Source organism: Acanthochromis polyacanthus, chromosome 22 (genome assembly GCF_021347895.1).
Source record: "Acanthochromis polyacanthus isolate Apoly-LR-REF ecotype Palm Island chromosome 22, KAUST_Apoly_ChrSc, whole genome shotgun sequence".
Classification (NCBI taxonomy): Eukaryota; Metazoa; Chordata; class Actinopteri; family Pomacentridae; genus Acanthochromis; species Acanthochromis polyacanthus.
Genome location: NC_067134.1, coordinates 15,299,529 through 15,327,262, shown reverse-complemented (window position 1 = coordinate 15,327,262; position 27,734 = coordinate 15,299,529). Strand labels below are relative to the sequence as shown.

General features: G+C 42.2%; 1 long non-coding RNA gene across 2 annotated transcripts; it reads left to right on the top strand.

Annotated features, from left to right (window-relative positions):
* Positions 1–4,467: 4,467 nt before the first annotated feature.
* Positions 4,468–9,824, top strand: LOC127531800 (uncharacterized). Of its 2 annotated transcripts, XR_007938907.1 has the most exons (4): positions 4,468–4,726; positions 5,237–5,323; positions 7,737–7,804; positions 8,331–9,824. It is a non-coding gene; the product is annotated as an uncharacterized LOC127531800 (long non-coding RNA). The 2 variants fall into 2 exon arrangements; XR_007938906.1 differs by having other exon boundaries at positions 4,468–5,323.
* The last annotated feature ends 17,910 nt before the right edge of the window (positions 9,825–27,734 follow it).

Here is a 27,734-nt window from a genome sequence, read left to right as displayed (position 1 = left end):
CCTGATATTAAATTTATTACCAATGTTTTCCTCATAATGGAGGCACATCAAGCTACAAAATACATTTATGATTTCACAGCTGTTTCATGACAGCCTTTAACACAACCTTTTAGCTTGTTAAAAACAGCCTGCGTTACAAGGTATCTTTGCTATCAGATCTATATTCTCCTTCTTTATTCCCACGCTAATTAGATTCTGTGGATTTTTTCTTTTTATTAAGGCCAGTAGTCCAGGAAAACTGGTGACAGGTGGATTCAATTTGAGCCCTTAATTCGTTATTGCATATGTTGAGTGAATATCCCTCTTACAGCCTGTCTACACTGCATTTCCTCCTCCTCCTCCTCTTCCTGTCTGCTCTGTGCGTTTGACACTTCACTCTGCAGCCTCTCTCTATCTTTTTCTTTATGACAGGCCTCTTACCTTGTGACCACGGATACCCGAGAGCCTTATCAGAGTGAGGACCAAATGAGGCACAGGAGGGAAAGGATGGCTTTTCTTTATCTTTGGCCCTTCTGCCTCTCCAGGCCACTATTTCATCAGGTCACTGTGTGTACATTCGAAAGGGTAAACTGATTCTATTCAACTATCACACAGCCTCGCCTCACCTGGGCCTCTTGGCTCCAAATGGGCTTACCCGCTTGTCTCCGTTTTCTCCCCTCATTCCCATCTACGTCAGCCTCCCTCTTCTCCTCATTCCTCGCCCGTTTTTTTTTCTTTTTTCCCAAAGAAGGCGATCAACAGCGTGTACTGGAAGAAGGAGACGGCGAGAAAGATTAAATCCAAGTTTCTTTCATCCATGAACGCTTTCATCTCTGTTTTTTTTTTTTTTTTTAGCAAACAGAGGGAATTATCAGCGCCACAACCGACACAGGCTTTTGACGAGGGTGATGGGGTGGAATGAGGGAGGAGCAGGAGAGGAGACGGGGTGGGAAGTTAGGTGGTTGTCGATCGGAGAGGGAATCCACTTCCCATGCAAACCTCAGTTTTGCTGGGCTTCTGGGTTTATCTACTGAGGGCCAGGGGAGCTCCGCTTTGTCTCGTCTCACCATTTCTTACACCTTAAGAGCATTTGATATTGAATTACCGCTGCAGTCACCTTAAAATACCATTAGGAAAGTCGGAGCAGTCTTTAATGTCTCAATCCGACTTATAGATTGAGTGTAAAAGAGTCAAAACAAGCTGGTAAGAGATAGGCCAGCAGACCTCAGTGGTGCCTTATAGGCGCTAAAGGAATAGTGCTAATCCACCTTTCCCAAAATGTAACCAAAACTAAATAGATGATTTTTTTAATTTTTTTTTTTTTTTACTCTATTCTGTGCTACTTGGCATGCCGTCTAATCTCCACTGTTCTGAGTGTTTTTTCATTAAATTTGTGTCAGGACTAATTTCGAGGGGAATGAATACAGATGTCAGGATGCCATCGAATCCCATCGTGGGGCCTTTAATGAGATAACAGGCTTTAGTCAAAGAATTAGCGCTATTGAAAAAAAAAATGAATGAGATTAGTTCAATGGAATGTGGATGCAGGGTGGAACGGGGACTTTGGCTGCGAGAGAAGAAGAAGAAGAAGAAGAGAGGAGAGGGGAGACTGGAGTCATATCAGACCTGCCCTGGCAAATCACAAATCTATTTCCGACACTGGTATTAATTATCAAACTAAAGCTGCTGTTGCATATTGATTCATCAGGGTGCGCACTTGTATTATCTCCTATTAAGCGGGAAAAAAGAAGAGATTATATGAAGCCTTCGGGGGCGTTTTATGGATCCTGTGAGACTGTTAAACCATGTCACGGACTCCAGAGCAACAAGACGAGCTCCCCATGTTTGTGTGTGCATCTGTGTGCTCCGGCGTTGCTGCCTATGTGGGCTTGAATGCAGTCTTAAGCTTTAAATTTGATTATTTTGGGGAGCATTTTTCAATTAGCCCCACCATCTTAGCTTTGGATATGTTTCTGTGTACAGAAATATGTCTGTGTGTGTGAGCATATCTGTGCATATTTGAGACACAAGTGCAGACAGCTGGAAAAAAAAAACACACACAAGATTAGCAAATGCTATTTGTGTCAATAAAGAGAGGTTGGATGGATGCAGCTGTTGTTTTAAATTTGGATAGCTTTCATTGAAATGGCTGCAGGTTGGATCTAGATTATGAGGTTAGCATGCCATGCTAACTCATATCACCTGGTTTGGCAACAGCTTGAGACTTAAAGCAAAAACAGTTTGAACATATCTTCCTAAGTTTTCAGTGATCATTTCGTGTGAGTGGGAAAAAGCACCAAATTTTCTCAGGCACGTGTCCAAACATCGGTTGAGATTTGCTCCTGCAGGCAGCTTCCATACCAAACTCCCACCACTGATCAACCTTGCACAGTGTGTGCATTATGCATGCTCCTGGTGGTAATTTGTTTGTATATTATCCGAGGCATTTCATAGGACCTTGAGTAGGGGCATGCTGACATTACATCTTGCCCTGGGCAAAACCAAGCTCCCTGTGTGTGAGGAAATTTGATTAAAGGGAAGTTTTGTTTAGGCATTACAAACACAACATGAACTAAAATAATGGGGACCATTTGGAGCGAAGCCCCTCAGATTTGATTGGTCTTATCGGAATCATATAGCTTTTAGGTTGGGAATGCACACGGAACTGAATCAAATTCACTTTTCACCCTAAAATGAACATGATTGAATATGACATGACGGTCATAGAAAACCCTGCACATTGAAAACAGCCCATGTAGAAAAGCTTGCTTTAACTTGGGTCAGTCTGACAAAAAAACCCACCTTATTTCACATCTTTCAAGCAAATTTTGCCTCTCACACTTGTATGAGCTGCTTCACTGCCGTAACTTACTGGAGACTAGAGGCTTCTCTGTGTACAGCTGCCCAGCTAATGTCTGTGTGAAGTGTTAAGGGACTGTATTGTCTATCTGTAAGCACATGTACACCAAGTGAGGCATTTTGGGTATGACTTTAGTCATTTTTTTTGCCTTATTTTAGGACCTATTTGGATTAAAAGACTTGTAAATTAGCAGGAATAGCACAACATGGAATAGAAAGCAGTGCTCTGTTTCTTTACATGTTAAAGTGCCTTAAAATAATTATATTTCTTCCTAAAAGTCGATGAAAAGTCATGATAAATGATGATGATTTCATCCATCCATCCATTCATCCATCCTCTATACACCGCTTTATCCTCACTAGGGTCGCGGGGGGTGCTGATGATTTCAACGATATTTAAATTAACTGTGATTATCACTTCACAGATAACCGTGCAGCTCTACGAAAAGACTTCAGTGACTGCTGCGTCTCCTTGAAAACCAGAACAACTCAGTCCAGAGCCAAGCACAGACGGTAGATATACAATGCAGTGTGAGAGGATGGGAGTCCATGTTCTTTTGAGTCAGGCCTCAAAGTGTGAACGCAGTGGGAAGTGAGGCAAGTTCTGTGTGATAACACAACACCACAACAATTGTCAGTTATTTCTTGACCAAAGGCAACTGAGGAGCACACCAAGGCGCGAAGAAAAAAAAAAAAAAGAACAGTGAATGGCTCATATACTACCGTCCACTGGAGTGATAAATCCATCTACACTGACCAACGGATTCCCCGAGGTAGGAGGGATTTGTTTCGCACCTTGTATCAAATGAGGGTTCTTGGAAATAGAATCTGACGTACGGTATGCTCGGCATGCAAAAGCCCTGCTTGAGATTATCTGAGGACATACATAACATAGTCACTGTGACCGGTGTAGGTGGCAGCCAAAGTGTTGAAACACACACACACACGCGCACACACTCTTGACAAATAATGAGACCTCCAACAGTGTGACACCCATTTCACACATGGATGGCATCTGTGATTGGGAAACATATGTTTGTATTGATGTATAATTATGAGCATTGAGTTCCTCTACTTCCACTAAGTTGGTGGAAATGACTCTGTGGTGTGTATGATTGAGTGTGTGATAGAAAGACAAAGAGAGAAAGTGTGATGGAGAAAGAGCATCAACACCCTGCTGACTGCACTCAATCACTTTCTTAATTATACAGCGCGAACACAAGTCGCTGTCTGTCCGCAACCAAAGTCACAAATTCATTGTGAGATTTCAACTTCGTCTTTGTGTCACCTCCTGACTTTTCCACTGTCTACTGTTCAGGTGTTATACAGGTAGCGAAGCTGGAAATATAGTGATTTCAGAAGAAGCGTGATGTTCGTTCTGCCGTCCTGATTGGCTGGAGACCGTGGGTGTCCCTCTTTCACCAGGAAAAAAAGGTTCAAGAGAAACAAAAAAAAAAAGGGGAGGAGCAGAGGAGGATACCTTAAAGATAAACGAATTTAAGGACGAAGTGGGATGGAAATGGGAAGAGAGACAGAGATTGGAAAGGGGGAAGGGTAGCAGTGGGTTAGACAGAGAGGGTAAGGGAGGGGTGGGGGGGGCGCTGGATGGGAGGAGGGGGAGACGTTGAGGACGACGAAATGAGACCAAATTTTCTTTGGCAATCTCCGTGTTCCTGCTGCAGGTGCTGAGGCCATTTCACTAAAGCAGGGCCAGACGCGAATGTCATTAGTTCCTGAGCCCCAGGTGAATTTGCCACAGTTCCACATGATTAACCCAGATAATTGTGTGTTGATAGCGAGCATGGTCGATGGAATACAATTTTCGGGCCCAGATTCCTAAACAAACAGCTCAGCAGCAGCAGCAGCAGCAGCAGCAGGAGCCGCCGCGGTAAGCCATGGAGACGGGATAACGGTGGGTTACCGACACGTACCAAGGTTTACAGAGAGACTGGGAGGCGGGGGGGTGCATAGGGAGGAAGCTTCTCGAAAGAGGTCAGCCGTGGGTGACGCTGAGAGAAAGTGGCCGAAGGTGCTTCATTTATTTTGATTCGCCGTCGTTTTAGACATCAGTTGTATTGTGACTTTGCAAAAAAAGTCCTTTGCTCACCATTGTTTATCAGGATTTGAAATGGATTAGTTACTGATGTAGGAAATGGCTGCATCGTACTGGTTATATTCTCATAAACTGTTTACGAATAGCCAAGAGAACTCAGAATAATTTATCTTTTGGTGACATGGATGAGCGGATACAAGGTGCAAGCACAATATTCAATAATAATACGACAAAATGGTTAGTTAAGAACTGCCTGAACTGTCGGTCTTGAGCTGCAAAATGTCCACTATGTCTATAATTTGTTGTTCATCATTCACTCTGTCTTTTTTGCTTCACACTGTCCAGTTGTGACTGAAAACACCAATGGGAGAGCAGTGACAAGGAACCAAAACAGCAAAATTGTGGCTAAAAGACACAAAGTTGCAGCTCTAGGTGAGTGCGTCACTCCAAGCACTTCCTTTCAAACGTACACAGTCTTGTAATCTATTGTTCATATAAAACTGTTGATTATAGCTGCTTTAGGACAGAAGTGTTCAACAGAATGTGATTGGAAACCACCAGAATTCCCAGTGTCCTTCATGGAAGCCATAACTTACAATTACAGGTGAAGTGATTGCAATAGGCTTTGCGAGGCTTTATAAATATATATTTTTTGCCTTCTGCTCTCACCATGGCAATTTGCTTTCAAACAGAACTTGCTGAGAGAGCATGAAAGCCATGAAACCTACTGTATTTATTCTCTGGCTTATGCGATTTACAACCCAACGTGCGGCACTGTGGAATTCATCAGCAGGGTGTGAGAATTAGCCAGAGGTGAGAGACTAGCTTGATGTGCTGAGTAAACACACATAGGATACAAATACATACATCTGGAAGGTGAAGAAAAGACGTAAACCTGCTGGTGTGAACACACAATATAGTGGTTTTCAGAATGATTAAATATATATATATATATATATATATATATATATATATATACACATATACGGCATAACGTATGCAGTAGGAGGCCAAATCAGAAGTCGGACTCCCATGACACTGATATGTGCTGCATACGATTGAGGTCACAATGGATGGTTCATCCCCAGCTTCCTGAGCAGCAATGCAATTACCCATAGAGCTCTGAGGTCGATGTGACACACAGGGGAATATTTAGTTTGATTTGTGATAGGTAGTGTCTACAGATACGGACCCTTACCCGTAGCCTGTGGCCTACGGATACGGCACTTTCCATTTGCCAACAGATACGGACCCGTATGCGAGTCTCACGAGTCAAGAAGCTGCTAACCACTGCAAACTGTTGAAAGGTAAGCAAAGGTTAGGGTTAAGGTTAAGGTTAGGGTTAGGATTAGGTTTAGGGTCCGTACCTGTAGTACCGATGCTGCGGGTCCGTACCTCTAGCATCTACCGGGAGTCACGTGACCAGATCTCGCGTATCTGATTGGCAAATGGAAAGTGCCGTATCCGTAGTCCACAGGCTACGGGTACGGGTCCGTACCTCTAGCAACAACCTTTGTGATATTTGGCATTCTCTGTAAAAGTGAGTATGTTCACATTCCTTCCTTTAAGTGAAATCATCAACACTACATTGTCTCATCACTCAATAATTGCATTATTTTTAAGCTGACACATCCTCATAAACAACCAAAAACAAGTACATTATAAAGACTGAAAATACTTAAAAAGGTCAGTTTTATCGAAACAACATTGAGTACAGCTATGATTCCACAATCAGCCAACTTGCATTAACATGGTTATAAAATGACCTGCTATCAGTGGGGCTGTGTCTATCAGGATGTCTGCATCATAGCTCCACATGAAAAAGAAGAGCCAGGGGAACTGAAAAATCTGAGAGTTTGCAAATACGGAAAGGGTACAGGAAGACTGATGACTGAAAATCAGTGGAAACAAAGTTGCAGCCGTAATCAGGAGGTACAGAATGAGTTGTAGTACCATTAATCAGAGCTACAGTGACTGTTCTAAAATGACACCACAAACGCTGCACCATTTGTACAATCTAGCTATGACAGATGGACAAGTGCATCAGACTGGTGCCAGGGATTTTCAGTGGAAATCAGTGTCTCTGTGACAGCTAGAATGTAGAGGACTATGAATGACGTCAATCTCTATATACGAAGTCCCAGAATGACACCCTTGTTTGCTGCACAGAACAAAGAAACCTTACTCAAAGATATTCAAAGAAAAATTGTTGGGTATTCTTTTAATCTGATAAGACCAAGGCGAGTTTTTTTTTTTTTGGCTCTGATAGAGTTTAACATGTTTGACATGAGCCTGACCAGGACAACCACAGTGAATGCATAGTTGAAACAGTGAAGCACAGATAGGCCCGGGGTGGCTAATCGGGAGGACCGGGACAATTCCCAGTGGCCTGGTCTGATGTTTGGGCCATGAGGGCCGGTGTTTAGTCATGGGACTGATGCTGCTATTGCTGTTGCTGGGCCGGCTCCACTGGCAGCTCTTTTTTTTTTTTTTTGCAGACGCATCGTGACGTAACTCATTCGTGCACACGTTCAGAGGTGTTTGAAAGATGGAAAACAGAAAGAGCAAGGGTGGTGTGGAGAAGGCAAGAATTAAAAATAGGGAAGCTCTGGAAACAGACTCAGCCGAAAGTGCAGAAAATGGAAATTTTTTCACTAAAGCTCGCGGTTTGAAGCGACAAATGAGGATGAGGAAACGGATACGGACTTTGTTGAACTTTGCAAACCACCGTTCAAGTTAATTATCAAGTCAATTAATTGTGTGTCATTGTGGCGTAAAACATAACGTTATGTAATTTAAATATTAGTATGATGCGACCACATAACTGGGAAACTTTGTCCTGTAGCCCCTCAGAGTCAGAAGAAAGATCCAGAACCAAGCAGCAGCCAAGAGCCCACAAGTCCAGAGTGGGAGGTAGGATTGTTTATTGAGTGAATATTATTAGAATGAATATATTGAAGGGTCTGGTGTAGACCGGCTCTATATGAGAAGAGCACTGAGATGTGACATGATTCAGCTCTACAGTCATGAAACTGAGCTGACAGCTTTGTAAAAAGTGGAGATTTGTGCTGAGAATTTTGACCATTTAAAAAATGTGATTTAGTGTCAGAGGCAGAGCCAGTAGTGATGAGGGGATTACTGCTGTCAGTATAAAAGGAACAGGTGAGCTGTTGGAACAGAGTGAACAAGCAGACATTAGTTCCAATACTTTCTATGCCCAAACGATAGTAGTAATCCATTTTATTTTTTACCATTAAAAGATAATAAATACACAAAGCCCACAATTGAAAGGGAATAGGATGAGATAAAAACATTTACTTCCATTACTGATGTTGTCCAGTTTTAATAAAGTTCATGCCACTTTTAGAAAGTGATGAAAGTGAATAAATTGTATTTCTGTGATCTGTGTTTGATTTCTGTCTTTTCTCCTGTCATCCAGATGTTCAGAGGGAGCTGATGCCACATCTGGTTCCGCCGATGGAAGGTCTTGAAGTTCTCTGACTAAAGATGGTCCTCTGACTGGATTTAAGGTTCAGATGCTTCTCTTCCCTGGAGATGCACAATGAATATTCCTTTAAACCAACCTAAATTTCATGATTTGATTATTAAGTACAGTACTTCTAAATGCATGCCAATTTAAATGCTTGCACACCTTTCTATAAAAAAAAAAAAACTAAGAGGAATGCGTTTAACTTTGTTGGGCGTCCATGTTTCTTTTCAAATCCAGTAGCAGCAGAAGTTCAGCAATCACGCTGAAGAAAGTCAGACTTCTGCAGCTGACGCAGCCTTGAAAAGAATCTTCAACTTTTTTTTTACTTGCCTTGTCTTGGATGACTTATCATCAGAAAAGTAAAATGAATAAATGTTTCTGTGAACAAAACCCCCTGCTCAATCTCATCGGCGCTAAATACAAGAACCCGCTGTTGCATCAGGCGAGAAAAAAAAAAGGAAACTCAACCTGTTAGATGCTGACAACACCTGTTTTACGAGAGGTATGCACCTTAATCTTGTTTTTAGGCACACGCGTGAAGCCTTGAGTCCCAGGAATACAGCGCCGTAGCCTGCCAAGTGAATTTGTAAAACATCATCAAAGAAGAGGATGAGGAGAAAGAAACACTGGGGTTTGTGTTCCCACCAGCAGAGAGATAAAACAAGTCAGGGAGCCAGGTGTGGAGGGGAGGAGAGAGGGAAGGAGCAAGGAAGAGAGAGAGCAAGACTGGCAATGAGGAGAAGCAAAGAAAAGAAGCAGAGACAGCCAATCTCCCTGGTGCATTCTGGGAGTTGAACCTGGCAGGAGAAATTAGCGGCGTTCGCAGTAAGTGAAAGGGATAATCCCTCTCTGACGGAGAGGAGAGGGGGGGAGGAGTGCGGTGCAGTGCAGCAATGATCCCTCCTGTGTTCCTCTGATTTTAGGTTCCAGGTTTATTTATTAAGAGGATAAGCCCTTCTTCTGTATGCAAACCTCAGAGGCAAGAGGGTCGCTGTCACTCCGATGCCAAGACGGTGCTGATTTGAGGGTCTGCTGCTTGCCATGATGCTGGCTGCAGGCCCAGACAAGGAATTCACTGCAGTTGAGTGTGGCTACAGGTGGAGTTAGAGCGCCTACGAAAGATGACTTCATGGAAACTCAGACCTGAACATAGAGAATTAAATGGTTTCTTTGACACTTTGGCTTCCGAGGTGATATATTGGTGCTTCATCTGAGGAAACGTTGTCGCCTAGACTGTAAAGGTTGGTGTGGAAGCTCTAATCATAACCCCAACCAACATCTTTGGATTGTAGAGAAACAGTTCAAGACAACTGGACATGTGCGAGTTTCTAGAAGGGGTCTTACCTCTCATCCGAAAGGCTTCTTCACTTTTGACACACCTTAACTCAGGGCACCTTTTACAAAAGGTTGTTGCCAGAGGTACGGACTCGTACCCGTAGCCTGTGGACTACAGATACTGCACTTTCCATTTGCCAATCAGATACGCGAGATCTGGTCACGTGACTCCCGGTAGACGCTAGCGGTACGGACCCGTAGCATCGGTACTACAGGTACGGACCCTAAACCTAACCCTAACACTAACCCTAACCTTTGCTTACCTTTCAACAGTTTGCAGTGGTTAGCAGCTTCTTGACTTGCGAGACTTGCGTACGGGTCCGTATCTGTCTAGCAAATGGAAAGTGCCGTATCCGTAGTCCACAGGCTACAGGTACGGGTCCGTATCTGTAGACACTACCTTTACAAGATGTGGTGGGTGGGTTGAAGACTCTCATGCCACCTCACCATATGGCAAACCTTTTTAGGAGCCAGTAGCTGAGTAGCCATAACTGTAACTACAGATGTCAACATAATTTTGACTAGCTATAATTTTGCTGTGCTCAGATTTCTTATTCCAAATCTCTGTATTGTCTTCCTGTTCAGTCAGAACAAGTTCAATACATCCGCAATTCAGTTCTGACTGGTCAAAGTATTAGTTGAAGATATTTCAAACGTTTTTCTCCCAGTCCCGTGATGCTGCTTATGCAAGACTCCTCATTGGATACCGGTCCAGCAGAGCATTTGAACAGTGCCAGCTGAAGTAATGGTGGTTGCTGTGGTGATTATCTATCCTGTTTTCTCCACCGAGACTGCTATTCCCACCCCAACCCTTCCTGCTATCCCCACTCTCGCCCTAACTGGTTGAGGCAGACGGCTGCCGTCCCTGAGCCTGGTTCTGTCTGAGTTTGTTTTTTTCCCCCATTAAAGATTTTTTTGTAGGGAGTTTAGGGGGTTCCTTCCTGCCATCGTCAATTGCTTACTCACAGGAAATCCAACAGCACTTTGGATTATTGGGCTCTCTGTTTAAAATTCACAAGGTCTTCACCTTACTTTGTGAAGTGCTATGAGAGGATATATGTTATGATTGCCGCTATGTAAATAAAACTGAATTGAAAACAGATTTGTAGAGCAAGAAGGCATTCATAGACATATGACAAGAGGGGTAGTGTTTAAGACGTTCATTTTTTTGTAAGCTAATAATAGCTCGTGAATTCTGGATCTTTTTACTTGCACAGTCGATCCATTAAAACCTGCTTTCACTTAACCGTAGTAGGAGGACTGATTTTAAATCACTTCCACCTCCATGTAATCTTCTTTATTGCATAAAAAAAGATGTGAAGTCACCACACAAAGCAGCGCCTGAAAAGAAGCATTCCGGGAGCCACTGTGTCAAAAGGATTCGCGCACATTGAGATGAGCATCAGAAAGATGCACAAGGCCACCAGCTGTTCTGTGAATCTCTAAATGGCCAAAAATGTCAGATTTGGACAGGCTTAAAAGATAAGGAAGAAGCGCTTTTTCACATGCTCATCCCACTTACTCAGGGGCGATTGAATGATATCAAAAACTAAAGACTCCTACACACACTTCACAAACAGATTTTGCACACAAGACATGGGAAGCCACTGGATAAATTATGTGACAAAAGAGATGCACTAATGAAAAATGGATGCATTGCTTGGCAAACACAATCTATTGAAACTGAAGGAGCGTATCCATTGCACAAATATGATTCCCTGCATTGTTTTTCATTCTGTTAAGAAAGTAATGACATCAAAAACAACGTGTTAAGTGTCTCAGGATGTGTTACCATATTTATGTATATCTGTCCATGTCCTCCATACGCACTGAGATCAATTCTGTACTCGGAGGAAAGTTTGTGAATGTGCTCACCCACCCAAACGGAACCATTATTCAGTGGAAATTGTGTTGAAATAACAAATAATTATGGAAACAGTTACACTTTCTTCCCCCCTCAAAGTCAAATACATATTCATGCGCTCATGTCTTTACCCCCTTGAAGATGTGAGCGATATTTGGTTTGTTTGAAAGCCTGCAAGTCAGCTCTGCTCATGTGAAATGGCAAGTGAGTGAAATACGTTTTTAATAAAATGAGACAAATTTGCTTCATCAATAAATGTAACCACCTTTTGTCACTGTTATTTTGCAGAAAGTTGAAACTAAACAGATGAAAAACGATTTTGGTGGACCACAGGCTTTCCACATGCGCCGCCAAGACACTGACATTTGCAGTGTAGGGCAGCAACAATGCTAGTTTAATTACATTTCTATGTTGTATACAGATTTCAGATCCCTCCGATCTTTAAGCACATCTTGTTGCCATCCTGTGACATGTATGCCATGCCTATTTTTTACTATTTTGAGAAGCCAATTGTTCAGCCTAAACAATTTATCCTCCAAAAGCAATATGAAAAAAACTGCATTAAATAAACAGAATTCACTTTGCAAAGCATGATGACATTTGATGTTGGTTTGTCTGTCTGTTTGTCTGTGTGCAACATTACTCAAAAATAAACCAACAGATTTGGATGAAATTTTCAGGGAAGGTCCTAAATAAGACAAGGACCAAGTGATTAGACTTTGGCAGTGATGCGGCTCATAGTCTGGATGCATGGATTTGTTAAAGATATCTGTATCATTGCGAGATAGCAGCATGGCGTCATTGTAACTATGACAACAAGTGAACACTATGTCTGCTGCCTGCTGACGATCACGATTGCAGTCCTACCAGAAATCGACAGCTGTGAACTAATCAGGACTTATGTCGGAAATGACACAAGGAACAATTGATTAAATTGTTAATTCCTCTTGTGGGGGTGTTTCCGAGTGTCATCAGTTCCCGCCCCCCACTACATAGTTGCATGCAGTACATTCACTCTGTTTCCCCCTGTGCTATTTCTCCGAGTGTCCCTGGTCCCAGAGCTGGATGCTTCAGATCTGCGGTTGATGTTCCACCAGCTGGTCCAGTCTCCATCATGTCCACTGTGGGATGCTGCTGCTGACCTTCCTCCAGCCCTCTGCTTCCAACTCCCTTTTTCCACCAGTCAACTCTGCATTGCCTTCACTATACTGTTATGCTAACTTACATACTGTTTGAATTTTACTGCTAGCTATATATGGAGTATGTTTAATGTCAGAGCCGTACATCATAAGAGTAAATTATGAGTCAGTTTTCAATGTTAGCTTATACTTTGTCTGTGTCACATATCCTGTCATGCATGTATCCAAATGTGTGTTGTGTTTTCCTTGCTTTCCCACCCCTCCCTCTTCTCCCATCCCTCCCCCTTGCCCTCTTCTGTCCTTCTCAACCCGCCCGGCCAGCAGGCAGATGGATCCCCCCTATATAGAGCCGGGTTCTGCTCGAGGTTTCTTCCCTGTTAAAAGGGTGTTTTTCCTTGCCACTGTTGCCTTTGGACTTGCTCTGGGGGTCAGGCATTTGGGTTCTGTAAAGCGTCTTGAGACGAGTTGACTGTAATTGACGCTATATAAATAAAATTGAATTGAATTGAATTGAATTTATGTAACACCATTCCATATCCATACATATCATCCACATGCAGAACACATGCCTGTGCCCATTGCAAGGTCATTTGGTTTGTGGGTATATCTATATCAAATGTCCATATTCTATGTTGCCATGATTTCTGATCATGAATAACTAATAAAAAATGCTGCAATTCTAAAAAAAAAGTGCTGCATTTCTGACAACACCATATGGTGGAATCAACAGCCTTTGCAGAGTACTGCGCTCTCTGAGTGCTTTTCTTGTTCTTAAATGCAAATACGCGTAAAGATCCAACGACATGCGACATTAGGTGGACCTGTTTGAGGTCGTAGATCCACCAGTTCTGGAGTCGATTGTCCATGCAAGGCAACAATGAAGCTGTGTTGACTCCATCCACCCTCTTATTTTTATTTTCTTTACTGTTCTGGGCCAATCTCCTCTCAGAGCAAGCACTCACCGATGAACATCCTTGGGCTAACGAGCGTCTCATCGATTCGTTCAGGACACGGAGAGATAAGAGAACAAACAGGTTGAGCGGGTAAGAGATGGGGGGGATGGTGGGGTAAGGATGCAGAGAGAATGAGGCAAAAAGAAGAAGAGCAGCAAGAACCAGGACTCTAGACATTCGACACCTTAGCCGTGTTAGAGAAATAAAAGGTCCTCGGTTCGTTCCACCTGCAGATCGCCTCTGAAACAGATCTGGATGAAACACCTTATTATGTGTTAAATGTCAGGGCTATATCATTAACAGGCTGCTCACTTGTGTGACTGAACAGTGATTCACCCGGCTGGAACTGTTCCTGGTGACACTGAAGTGTCGTGTTGGTGTCACACTACTGCTGTACCTGTGAGGAGTTTTCATGCTGCTGATCAGTTCCTAATGACATCATCTCTCTTTAGGGAAGCCTCGTGCAAACAGTGTGCTGAAAGTCAGTCTTACTAAGTGACAAACTTTTTATTCCAACTTTGAGTCACACAATTGAATCAACATTTTTGACTGCTCTGTGCTAAAGATTAATGCATTTGTTTGAACTCATAAGTTCAGAATGAATGATTTGATGATTGATTTGTTTGACTTTCGATAGCCAATAAATCTACATAAATTGTTGCCCAGTAATCATTCACAGCTTCCCTGTCAGAGACTGGATGTCTCTTGAGGAATGTTTTACTAAGTTATTTGTTAACCATGTTTTACATAAAATTAATTCAGATCTCAAGAGCTCTTGTGTGTTATTTCTGTCTTTATGTTTAGATTTGTTTTAATGAAAAAAATCCAACTGTAAAGGTAAGAGGGACCTGTGCCATTTGGATGTCCATTGGAAATCACTCTCTTGCAGGAGACAGATTCAACAAAAACCCTCCAATTGTGGTGTTTTTTCCATCAGAACCTCAGTCAGATTTTTTTCATAGGCAAAGATCCAGAGTTGTTTTCTTGGAATAAAGGCTATAGGACAAATCTACACATGCCAGTGCACAAGTCCCAAAAACTGCAGTCCCTCAAATGTCCACTTGAGGCTCCAAAAGTGAGTTAATCTCCATAGACCATCCATCCATTCTCTAGACACCGCTTTATCCTCATTAGGGTCGTGGGGGGTGTTGGAGCCTATCTCAGCTGACTCGGGCGAAGGCAGGGGACACCCTGGACAGGTCGCCAGTCTGTCGCAGGGCTACATATACAGACCAACAATCACTCTCACATTCACACCTACAGACAATTTAGGGTAACCAATTCACCTCAGCACATTTTTGGACTGTGGGAGGAAGCCGGAGTACCCGGAGAAAACCCACACATGCACAGGGAGAACATGCAAACTCCATGCAGAAAGATCCAAGGCCCAGGCCGGGATTTGAACCGGGGATCTTCTTGCTGCAAGGCAAAAGTGCTAACCACTACCCCACTGTGTAGCCCCAATCTCCATAGACCTCCATGTAAAAATGTTTCTCATTTAAAGGGGAACTTTGTTTTTTTCCAACCTGGGGTCTGTTTCCATATTTAATTTCATACATGTGAGTGATGGAGAAATGAATTTTCGACATAGCTCCAGTATTTAGCCAGGCAGGCAACTTAGCAGCTCAGCTAGCAGCTCGGCTAGCGAAATGTATGGGGCAGCTGGTGCCAAAACCGGTGTTTTGGCGCGAGCTCTTGGGCGATTTCGCGAGCTCTCGCACGATTTCGGAACGAGATTTGCGTTCTAGCTTCCTGAGATTTGGATACAGACCACAACAAAGAGCGATCGCCAGGCAATGTAGAGGTTTTCGTTCACTTCTCATCTCTAGTATGTTGTGGGACACTCATTGAGACTATCTGAGCCGGTCAGTGTGGGGCAAAAGCACGTTAGGGCGGACTTTGACGCGGGGGGGCCAGCTGCCCCATACTTTTCGCTAGCTGAGCTGCTAAGCTGCCTGCCTGGCTAAATACTGGAGCTATGTCGAAAATTCATTTCTCCATCACTCACATGTATGAAATTACATATGGAAACAGACCCCAGGTTGAAAAAAAAACGAAGTTCCCCTTTAACATATGCACTGTATAAAAGTCAATATGACATATTTTCTTAGGAGCTGCTGCAAAACATTTATCAGATGTGACAGTGTGGTTTCCATTTCAACAAAGTACAGTGGTGCATTGGTGCTGGCATGGCATCAGTATTTTTGGCAAAAGCACATGGAAGAAATTCACAAGAATATCAGATATTTTATTATGCCAGAAATTAAAGTGTTTTGTCTTAGAAGCTTTTAAAAGACAACAAAGCTTGGCGTCTAATATGACACTTGTAGCATGTGTGCAAACCCTTTCATGTGTGAAAATCTAACCCCGTCCTTCAAGCACCTTTTCAAATACAACCAACAATATAGCTAAAACTGCACATTTCCAACAGATTTGTTTCGTCCTTTCTCCCATTTATGTGGATGGAAATTAATTTGCACTGCACCTTATTGGGGCATGAAGAACCTGATCCTTCCATTATGCCACACACATCCACAAAAGGGAATTAAAGCCTTTGTAAATATCAAACTAAGACCTCCCAGTCACAACAAGGACTCTCCTTGATGGCTGTCTCACAAGCATAAGCTATCAAATGAGGCGGGTTGCTTGTTTGGGGGTGGTGAAAGGAGGGACTCGGATGAGAGCCAATTTTTCTTAGTGTCAGCGATAAAAATCCATCTGATTGAAATTGCAGGCCATTATGATATGAGGAGTAGAGTGCTAGAGAGATGGGTAGAGACGGGGAGACAGAGAGAGTGGCTGCACAATTGCTGAGCGGCTCCTTTCTTTTCATTTTCAGATGAAAGCTAATTACGCGGTGTGGCGAGAAGACAGGGCGGCGTGCACGTTTGCAGGAAACGGGGAGAGCCGAGGTGGTTAATTGGGGTATGTGATTACACAGGGCTGTAGTTAGAGGGAATTAGGCAACAACACACTCTGCGGCACAGCTCATCATGGCGAGAGGGAGAGGAGCAGGCGATAACGCTGATATCCTCCGCACTCAGCAGACCTTGCCCTCAGCAGACACTCTATGAGGCCTACAAAGTCAGATTTGACTTTTAGATTTAAACAAGCTTTTAGGTTCTGAGGTTTTTTGGCCTGTATTTTCTGAGTTCTTCTTAGAGGTCAGTGAAGAGGCTTCGCTGAATCTTGGCCAGGCTCAAGTTTCTGTAAATGATTCACTTTTGTTGGCTGCTGCTACTCATACTTAAAACTCTTCTTTTTTTAACTATAAAAACACACATCACTTCTTGTACAGATTACTGTAGCTGCCGTTTTTTTTTTTTTTTTTTTTTTTAACAGTATCCGTGGGAGGCATCATCTGTGCAAAAGAGCAAGTCTCAACTTCTTTTTGGTTACAATAACTGAAATGCATTCTAATTTAAATCTTTGCTATGAATTTGAAACGCAGTTGTGCAACTGTCCCTACGCATCTTGCGCTTCACTCATTTCCCGTTTCTCTTTTCCCTCCTTTGATCAACCTCTAGACTTTAAAGCGTAAACTGCACCAGTTTAAAGAATATAATGTTCAAAACCATGATGCAACAGAAAAATGAGCAATGTCGCAGATTCATTTTCATGTGTTCATGCATGTATGCAATGAGAAAAATGTCTATAATATCGCAGGATTTACACTTACTGTATGTATTTAAATAATTTTGGTTATTTTTTTCTTGTTTCCTGCAGTATCAGTGGACAGAAAACACCCACAAACAGACATTTTGATCTCAGATTTAGTGTGTTTTGTTTAGCAGAAAGTCATGAAATTCATTTGGTATTTAATTACATAATTTACCTGCATTATTTAACTATTTACATTACAAAGTGTGTCAGCTTTGAATATGACTGCACCAATGAGTCGATTGATGGAACACGTGTTACTGTGACTGCTAATATGTTTATATCTTCATGATACATTTTGTACATGTTTGGATTTTGATGTAACTTTGGCAAACTATGTTTGCTCAAACTTAAACTCAAGACTTACGTTTTTACTCTTTATGGTTTATTGTTATTTATTCGTACGTCCCACTCATCAAATTTCAAATAATTCACTGCATTCTTTGAATCAAAAACATAATCATGTTTCTTAAGTAATTCCAATTAATATTTCTTGACCCAAATCACTGTATCACCTCCTAATAACTGCATTAAATCCAAGTTGAACAGTAGGGTATATGCTTGTTACGCCCAGGCTAGAGCTCTCTGACAGCCATCCTTCACAGGTCTCAAGCAGCCACACAAAACACTTTTTCCTCCGAGAAATGGGCAATTTATTTTACAAAAAAATGTGGTGTGATAGCAAAGGTTGTGGTTGACAAAAGCAAATCAGTGGTAGCGTGCACATTAAATTCGGAGCGAGGCAAAAGACAACATGACAAACAAAAGCCACTCTCCCCTTGGGAGTCCTACCAAAATAAGTTCTGATTAGTGGCGCAACCATTTCCAAGGATTTTTAGTTGTTTACTTCATGTGCCCTTTTCAATCTTTATGAAGTCAGATTTTTCAATTCTTGCCCACATAGAGCCACTCTGCTTATCAAATCAGAAGTGATGTCATTATTGAAAGGTGATACTATTTTTAATCAGGTGACATCTGAGTGATAATGGTGGTTACTGCGATAAAAATGCATCTTAACGACTGACCATAGTTGAGGGGAGTTTGGATTACTGCTGCTCTTAGTTATTACAGCTACATGGAAAAAGATAATGATGGTACCACCTTTGATTGTGTTTTGGTGGTTCTATGTGGGTTTATAAATGTTTTTTTGCAATGGATTCTGAAAAGACTCGCAACCACTGTGGCAGCAGCTAACAGGGATCCGAATAAATTCAGAAGCGCATACTAGACATTATTGTAATCAAATGTGATTCTCCAACATTGGCAAAATTTTAAATTCAGTCAGGTGCTGTCTAAGAATAAGTCGTTAGACAAGACATTATCAATCTGACCAGACATTTTTTGCCAGAATTTTCAACTTGGCAGTTTGATATGTCACAGATGGATTTCAGATACACAGCCTCATTTTGTGCTATTATAAACCTGCATAACAAATGCTAAAGGCTATTTCCTTTATTTCCGACAATATCCAGACCTTCTGATATTTATTTTGGAATTGCTTCACAAAGCTGCAGTACTGCCATTCCCACCAAATGTCTGCAGCCGGGCCAAGATTCAAATTAGCAACCTTCCACTCACTTTACGATTCCACCAAGCATTGAACCACCTCAAAGAGAATATTTGTAGTGGAGACCTGACATAACTTCACCTTCACTTCCATATAGTCACATCAGCTGTAACAGGAAATGACCTACAGCATGAACCCTTTCTCACTGTGAGCACTATTGATGACACTTCAACGACCTGCACTCTAAATTCCCCAACATTATCTCCATGCTTGATGGTCTTTATTGATCAGCATGTTATTCAGAGTGTCTGCCTGCCTCTGCATGTAGACCTTTCGCCTTTTTATGTTTGAGAACAAAAGAATTGGCCGTGAAAAGACATCGGAAGAGTGAGTTAAGGGCCGTTTCCACTCTGCTGCAAAGCTAAAAGAAGGATTTGACTGCTAAATACTGCTAAAGACGTATTTATGGGGGCAGAAGAGAAGGGATTGTAATCGTCGGGGCATCCGTCTTCTTGAAGCTTTATTGCTTACCTTCACAACCTTTCTCTGGCATCACTCAGCCCAGGTCAATACAGAACCCCTGTGAATGCATGAAGAAGGGTCTATAAGTGACTGGCTTGAATTTGCAAGGAAGGTTAGACAATGCTTGATAGTGACTCGGAACTGCAGCACCAAAAATGAAGATTAGGACAGAAAAATTCTGTAGTTTGACCTATCCAGGCCTATGTAAACCATCCAACTTTTTGTTTAAATTGATTACAGTTCATAGACAGGTGCATGTGCAACCTGTGGCAATGGATCAACGGTAGTCTATGCTTTGCTTTACAGGATCACAAGAGAAAAGGGTTGAAAACCTGTGATACCAACCAACTAAATACATAGAGGACCAAGTCTGACAGTTCCAAACAAGCCAATTTCCAGTATCTTGTCCTTAGACTGAGCCTCTGCTCTGTAGCACTAGAGTCTCCAACCACGTGGAAGACCCAGCAAGAAGAGTCATTCACATTTTTACTTAAGTACCAATAAAGCAGTGTGAAAATACTCAGTTACATGTAAAAGTCCTGCATGTCTCCATCGAAAATCCTACTTCAGAAAAAATACACAAGCAAACTGCAGTTAAAGCATTGAAGTTTAAGTGCTTGTTTAATCCCTCTGACTGATGCATTGTTATGTATGGCATCATTAGATTATTAATAGTGAATTATGTCAGCAGCATGTTACTGTTGTAGCCGCTGCAGGTGGAGCCTGTTTGAACTACTTTATGTACAATTCTATATGCAGGAACAGCAGATCAATTTGAGGGGTTGTCAGGTGATTGTTTTCTTCGATCCTTGATTTTTGGTAAGATATTGGATCATTTATTGAAATGGTAACATCTGAAATGTGACCCCCGATTACACACTACTTTTTGTAAGAAGCCAAAAAAAGGCTGGCAACACATTTTAACCTTTAAACACTTTTACTGAATTAAAAGATTACTATGTGATCTATTGTGTAAAATTTGCACCTGAAAAGTAACTAAAACTGTCAGATAAATGTAAAAACTACAATTTTTATGACATCTATAGCAAGGCCTTGACTCTAAAAGTGCTGTAGGGAGTTTCAGTACTGTTCCAGTTGTTTGTAATTACAATTACTGCACTCAGCAAAACTTCACAGGATGAAACGCAACCAGACGTTGCTCAAGCTATTGGTCTACACATCCAACATGGCCGGCTCATCGTAAGTTGTTGTCTCTCCACTTACTGTCCATGTGTTGCATGAATATGAATCTCCGCCACTTGAGTGCCCTCGTGTTCAGCTCTTGCTCGTCTCCTGATGTGACCCTGTAAGCCCTCTTGACCAACCGCAGTGGCCTCTTGTAACAAAGCCGCCTGTGCAGAAGAAGTAGCTCACATCAAAGGTGCCGAGCCATCCCATTTGAAAACACGCGCTGTTGCTGGACTGCTGTTTCCCTTTGAACTTCCCCCGCTCCGATCTGCGTGACAAAGCTTCAATTCGGCGACATCAGAACACTGTGCAACATAGGAGTCTCTCCGTTCCATCTCTCTCATTGCGGGCCTTCTTGATTCACAGATGCTTTGTTTTGGGGGAATTATTCCTGCCTAGTCAGCTTCTGTTATTGTTAATCAATCTTAACCACCCACACGATGTTGAAGGTAACTCACAGATGAGAGCAAACAGAGGCAGGTTTGACTGAATCTATTAGAGTCGTTGGTGTATGTTTGAAAGGGCAGTTAACATGAGTTGTTTTTGAACTATTTTAAAGACATTTCGGGTTTATTCGATTGTATTTAGGGGTGACAGGAAGAAACAGGTGCGTGATAATGGTGTTGGGTTCGAAATCAGTGCCACAAGGCAACTTTGCGTCTGTTTGAAGGAGAAAATGCGCCTGAAAAAGAGTATAGGAAACACAATAAGTTTTAAAATGGTGCTTTGAAACTTGGGGGCTCTCCATCGGGATGAGTGTTACATAAATGTCAATCCATAATAATACACCTGAAAACACAATGGGCATATAAACTACCGTCCAAAGGTTTGGGGTCACCCAAACAATTCCATGTTTTCCATGAAAACTCACACTTTTACTCATGTGCTAACATAATTGCACAAGGTTTTTCTAATCATCATTTAGCCTTTCAACATAAATAGCTAACACAATGTAACATTAGAACACAGGAGTGATGGTTGCTGGAAATATTTCTCTGTACCCCTATGTAGATATTCCATTAAAAATCAGCCTTTTCCATCTAGAATAGTCATTTACCACATTAACATTGTCTAGACTGTGTTTCTGATTCATTTTTCAGTTATCTTCATTGAAAAAAATTGCTTTTCTTTCAAAAATAAGGACATTTCTAAGTGACCCCAAATTTTTAAATGGTAGTGTATGTGATGGTGTAAACAGGAAGTTGAGGGTTGCTTGCTTAGTAGTTGAGTGACATGACAGAGACATGACAAATGAGGAAAGGACGTGAAAAAAATCCTTATTTACCTTTGAAAAGTTGTATTTGCATGTTGTTGTATGATCTTCCCGCCACAGAGGAAATAATTTCCTACAAGTTCCTTACAGTTTCATTGAGTCTAATGAAGAATCTGTGACCTCACATTCAAGAAACTCATCATTTTGTACATATTACTTGAGATGCACACGAGGATAAAGTGAAAAACAGTAATGCTGACTCTAAGTTGAGATTCCAAATCATTTTAAACAGAAACTTGGGGAGTCTGGGGCTATGTGTAGCTTTGGGTGTCATGAGCTACGTAGCCACTAGATGTCACTCTAAGATGTGATAAAAATCTAAAACCTCAGCCTGCTAAACAAGTGTTGCCTCTAGAGTTGAGCATTAAAAAAACCCTTGTTTCTCTAATGAATTAGCAGCGAATTGCAGGTGTAATATAATAATCAAAACTCAATGAAAGCTGCCTTTTAAGGGAGGCTTTAGATTGCAAACACGATGAATAAGTTGAGTACAAAAATTTTGCTTTTTCATCTGAGTTTTAAAAATCAAAGATATTTATTTAGGATAAAAACCTTAAGATTTTTCAAGTTGGTAAGGAGTTAGTGTTGAAAATGCCCTTCATTATTTACCATTTATAAGATATTGCAAAAAATAAATAAATCAGACAATCTGTTGGTTTCACAGACACATAAATTGTAGTTGTGGCTCGAAAAACCCCAAACTGTCACTTTCCAAACGGCAGGTACCTCATTTCTCACTTTGTGTTATACATGGCTATAAAAGCAGATGCCTTTATTATCCGTTTAGACTCCGAACCACCTAGTGCTCACAGTAAGCCACCTCTCCTCAACAGATTGCCATTCAACCTAATTTATGCAGGGTAACCTTTTGTAAAATGTCCATATGCTTGATATGCCTCCCTTCACACAGGCGTGTGCTAAGCAGCTCACTGTAAACACAGATGGACCCAACTGCTGCAGAAATGGAGGTGAACATCTGTATGGAAGAGCTCTAATGTACCCTATTGCTATTATATTGCTGTCCCATATGGAAACAATACTCAGTGTGTGTGTGTGTGTGTGTGTGTGTGTGTGTGTGGAATACAAGGCGGGCAGAGCGTGCAACAGGGAAATAGTATTTGCTTGTTTGATTGCAGTATCTATAGTGGCATGCATCAATCTGAAAACATGTTTTTCAGTATTTTTATACCTAAATGGAGGATATAACTCACTTGCATTCAATGTGGAGGGATTATATTGTGTCCCAGCACAGCTAGTGATGATTGAGATCAGACATCTTCCCCTCAGAAAGCTGACTCAAGGAGTACAAAGGCCACTGATGAGGTAAACGAGTTTCCCTCTCCCCTATAATCTCCTTGTTTTGCTGGCATTCTGAGAAAGACATTTGAGGGGCTCCTTCCCTCTCTCTCCATTCACTTTCGCACGTTTTTTTTTTTTTTTTACCTCTCTGAATGAAGATTCACGTGTTATAATTCGGCCAGAAAATTATTAGCCCAGTAGATTGCCGACTATCAGGACACATTGGGCTGGCGTGAATGGCAGGAGCGGTATTATCTCAGGCCTTTTCAAGGAGCTGCAGGTTTCAAACTGCCAGCTAATGATTGAATTAATTCAACAAAAGCAAATGATGTTTCTTTCAGGTTCAATGGCAGCCTCGCGAGGGAAATTTCAAAGAGCAATTCTTCAGGTGCCATGTCATCTCGGAGAGAGAATGGCGGGTAAATAATACAGAAAGGAAGGAAGCGTTTACAATTTAAATAGGCATTAGTAAGTCATAACCCCTCGGAGCACGTCTCATTCTAGCTCCCGCAATCCATGTTTAGGATTCACCAAATTTAATATAATAAATGCACTGTTTATAAATTTAGATAAACCCATGTGACATTTAAGTGTAATTCTCATTTAAATGGGACACTTTGCCTCCAAGTAAGCAAATGTGTTAGAATAACATGAAATCTGCATTCTATTACACACACGGAGCGCCATTGAGAGCGTGTTTTACATAATTTCACTGACTGTCTGAGAAAATGAATAAACAAAGAATTATGTAAAATGTTGTGATCTGAATTACTGAAATAATGCACACGATTATGATGCGTGTAAGGGGGTGGTGTGCTGGCACTGCACAGAGTGTTGGTGGAAGTAAAAAAGCAGGGCAACAACAACAACAACTCCTGCTAGAAACTCGTATTTATAGAGACGAAAGACTCACATGTGGTTGCTGTTTTCAACTGAAGTCATCCACTATTTAATGGAAGGTAAACTTTTTTTTTCTCCGTCTGCATTTATTCTCATTGGAAGGGGTGTCAACATTTTATGAGATTAACGCATATTTTAGTCTTGCAGTCACATATTTTATTATTTAGTGCATGTGAGTGACCATCACCAGCCCTCCCTGAAAGCTAAGCTGACATTCTTTATTAGAATTCTCTGTTAAGAGCCAGGGGGGGCAGTGCTACACCTCAGTGGTGACGTGAAGGGAAACAAAGAATGGACAGGACGAAACAGGACGGACAGGGACAGGGAAGGTAAACTATAAATTGAAATCATTCCCTGATTTTATAAACATCTCATACATTCACATGGATTTCAAGACTTGGTTTACTTTAAATATAGTGTATTTTTATGTTGTGGAGTATCTCAAAAGCTAAAGCAGAGATTTATTTTTATATACATATACAGTATATATATTGCACATGTATATCAGCTGTGTAAAAACTACCTGTGTTAAGTCCTCTGTGGCAGCTGGAGTCGAACTGAACTTGTTGTACTACATCAAGGCGGTATCCAAAACAAGATGATTGAACTTTGCCATCGGCCCCGCTGTTGTTTTAATGGTGATGCATGGATTTTCTTTAACATGCTGCCAAGGGACTCACATTAGCATGCCATTTAGAACCTGCATTCTTGCCTGAAATAACACTTATTGCATAATATCCCGATGAACGAGCTTTTCGGTAATACGCCACAATTAAGCCGGAAAAGCGTTTTGCATCTGCCAAACCCTCCACTCGCCGCGATTATTTGGCAGTGGGTACACAAAGGGGTTATGGGCAGTCGTTTGATGGACACACAGGCCTTTTGATTTTTAATTGTAATTGTAATCCTCTCTACTTGAGGACTTGGAAATGCATCGTTTGAACCCCTCCCTCGCTCCCCTTCCCCTCCATCTCTCGTCCTCTCCTCCCCCCCCTTTCTGTGGTTGGGAGATGTGGAGTATTCAGCGGCTGCCCACTTCTCGTGTAGCATTAAAAGGTGTAATCCCACTGAAATGTAAATCACAGTTCTTGAAAACAAATTACGTGCAAAGATAACAGGGCCAGCGCTCTATCAATAAGGCATCAGAAGGGGGCAGTTTCTGTGTGTGTGTGTTATTTATATATATATATATATTTATATAGATATATTCTTTCAGGAGCCAAATTGCAGTAGGCCTGTTATCAGGGGTAATGGTGAGCTGTCAGCCAAGCCAGGTTGATTACAAGGTTATAGTAAACAATCCTGCCTAACTGCTGTGGACAGACTGAAGGAGAGGGGGGGGCAGATGAGGAGCGCACATCACATTCATCAAGCAGATTTAAACGAACGCTCAGGGGTTCGATGGTTGCCATCACCGGCTCCCCCGTCTCTCTAACTCATGATAATTGCCCCTATTTCTGCTTCTCCTCAGGTGATTTCTCTCCGCAGACCTTCACTTAGTTATCCCATCGCTCCATCAAGCTGCTTGTAATATTAGGAGAGATGAAATTTGCAAAAAGCGACTGTCAATTTGTCAGCTGCTCGCCTTTTCAACAACAACAAAAAAAAATGCTAGAGAATGCTTCATCTGGAAATGATGGTAAAACCTGATGAGACAGAAAGGTGTAAACGGACATTTACTGATAGTCTTGCCAAGCAAAGCAACATCTGACATCAATTGGAAGACTGATCGATGTGACATCTTTATTTTCTAACAGCCACAGATGCATATGATGATAGCATTCAGACATCGCTTCCATATGTGTCTTCTCTTCAAATCTGTTGTGCCGCTTTCCGTGTAATCCGAGGTCGTAATACAGCGAGGGTGTGTGTTCGAGGGGAGAAGCAGTCGAGGCCTCTGCTCCGGCGTCTCCGCCTTCAACGGTGCTATTATTGAGCTCAATCAGCTCCTTGTTAGTGCCAAAGTCATTCAATTAAAGGGAGCTGGAGAAACAAATTTGCTACAAATCGAGCTCCTGTGAAGCCGAGGGAGGGTCGCGGGGAGAAAGGTGAGGGGAGTGGGGCAGCGGGAGGGTTTCAGAGGGAGCGGGGATTCATTTCGCCCGAGGTTGCCCCCTGTCCAGAGTCGGAGTCCTGATAGTAAAGATACATAGGCTGCCAAGGGGAAGAGGCCAGGCTTTCTTGGGCCTTCTCCATTAGAGGGGCGGGTGGAACAATCGGCTCTGTTGTTTGGGCCGGGAAAGTGATGAGGTTGCAAATGGAATCCCGCGGAGGGAAACAAAAGATGAGGAGATCGTTTAGTGCAACCGGACTCTCGGGTAGGTGCCCCTCTTGGACACGTTAATTGATCTCATTTGTTACCTATACCTGCCCGATCAAGCTGCTATCATTGTCGAGGAGCAGGGAGGAGGGGTGCGGCTGAGCCTAGCATTGGCTTGCGCTGTCATGTCCTGGTGGGATACGGAAAGAAAGTTAGGGGCATGATTGTCAAGAAATACCGAGGGACGCAAAACGGAAAGAATGCAGATTAAGAGAAATCAGCTAATAAAAGAAGAGCAGAGACGGGAGAAAGGTGAGTACAGTAAAGGTGAGACACAGAGAGGGAAGGGAAAGAGAGCAAAGGCGAGCAGGAGGGCAGCCTCTCCTGCCAGTCCGACGCTCTAGTCTTACAGGCTTCATTTCACCGCTGCTCTGATGGGGCCCGAAACTAGACACTCCCAAATATCCCAATTACACCTGCACTTCTTGTCCTTTTGTAATAGGAATTCTTCTTTTTTTTTCTCCACCCTCCCCTTCCTGAATCTCAGCAAACACAAAGTGGACAATTGTCCGGCGTGGATCTGAGACGACCTGCTCAAACATCCATGTCTGTTTTACTGGAGGCAGGCGGATCAGATGTGCTTTTAATGGTCCTAATTGGATACTGTATTAGTCTGCAGTTATGTAAACTGTACGTCTTCTGTCTAGAGTCACACATCTCTGCATAGGGAGTATTTCATTCACATTTTGGAAATTCCTCACACCTCCAATGTTTGTTCCCTGGTTCATGTCCCCACCTTACCGTTATCTTCCTGCATGGAATTCGTATGCTCTTGCTGTGCATGCGTGAGTGTTTGTTTGTCTGTTTATGTAGCCCTGTGATAGACTGGTGACCTGTCCATGGTGTCCCCTGCCTTCACCTGAAGCCAGCTTGGGTAGGATCCACCCCCCGCAACCCTAATGAGGATTAAGTGGTGTACAGACAATGCATGGGATGGATACAATAAAGATCCAAAAGAGTGTCAATGTACAGTTATGTAAACTGCATCTCTTCCTTCTGCAGTCTCTGCATAGGGAATATTTAATTCTCTTTTTGGAAATTCCTCGCTCCTCCAATGTTTGTAAAAGAACAGCACTGGAAAGAAGAAATATCTAAAAAAAAAAATTACATCAGGGAGCGCAGATGAAAGATTCAAAATAGTGTGAAAATGGCAGATTTCTATGTGAAATTCTGAACAAGAATCCGCTGTGATGGCTGATTTGTGCCATCATTGGTATTCTTTTCACATTCCTACTCCTCTGCATTGCTATTGCATTCAGTTTAACCTTTTTATTACCCGCTGAAATTGATGCACTGGCTCGGCACAGGCCAAGGAGGCAGGGAGAGTCTGAGGACTTCACTGCCTTGCGTTTTCGTCGCTACCTTCTGGTTGAGCAGTGATGTGCGTATCCTC